Source organism: Hippocampus comes, unplaced genomic scaffold (assembly GCF_001891065.2).
Source record: "Hippocampus comes isolate QL1 unplaced genomic scaffold, H_comes_QL1_v1.1 scaffold119, whole genome shotgun sequence".
NCBI classification, from domain to species: domain Eukaryota; kingdom Metazoa; phylum Chordata; class Actinopteri; order Syngnathiformes; family Syngnathidae; genus Hippocampus; species Hippocampus comes.
In genome coordinates, this window is record NW_017805494.1 from 186,181 (window position 1) to 186,701 (window position 521).

Here is a 521-nt window from a genome sequence, read left to right on the forward strand (position 1 = left end):
TTTTTAAGTTTAACTTTAAACATGATAAAACCCAAATTGATAAAAGATGAATGGGAAACTCAGGCGCTGTGGGTTTTTTCTCGGCTTTCCTCCCACATTCCAAAAAAAATGCGTGGTAGGTCAATGGAACTTTCTAAATTGTCCTTAGGTGTGATTGTGAGCACGAATGGTTGTTCGTCTATTTGTGCCCTGCGATTGGCTGGCGACCAGTTCAGGGTGTACTCCGCCTACTGCCCGAAGACAGCTGGGATTGGCTCCAGCACTCCTGCTCCCCTTGTGAGGATAAGCAGATCAGAAAATGGAAATGGGAAACTCTCGACTAAATTCTGCATTGATATCTTAAGTAAGATTTATTTGGGTGCATTTTAATACAGCACACTTTCTGCCTTGGATAGGATTTTTTTATTTCAACAGATTGTACAGCACAAGTGGGTTATGCAGTAACGTTATTATATTGTCCAGTTAACTCGTGCGCACTTCTTGGGATTGAGTCAAGTGTCGATGACAAAACAACGGGTAAG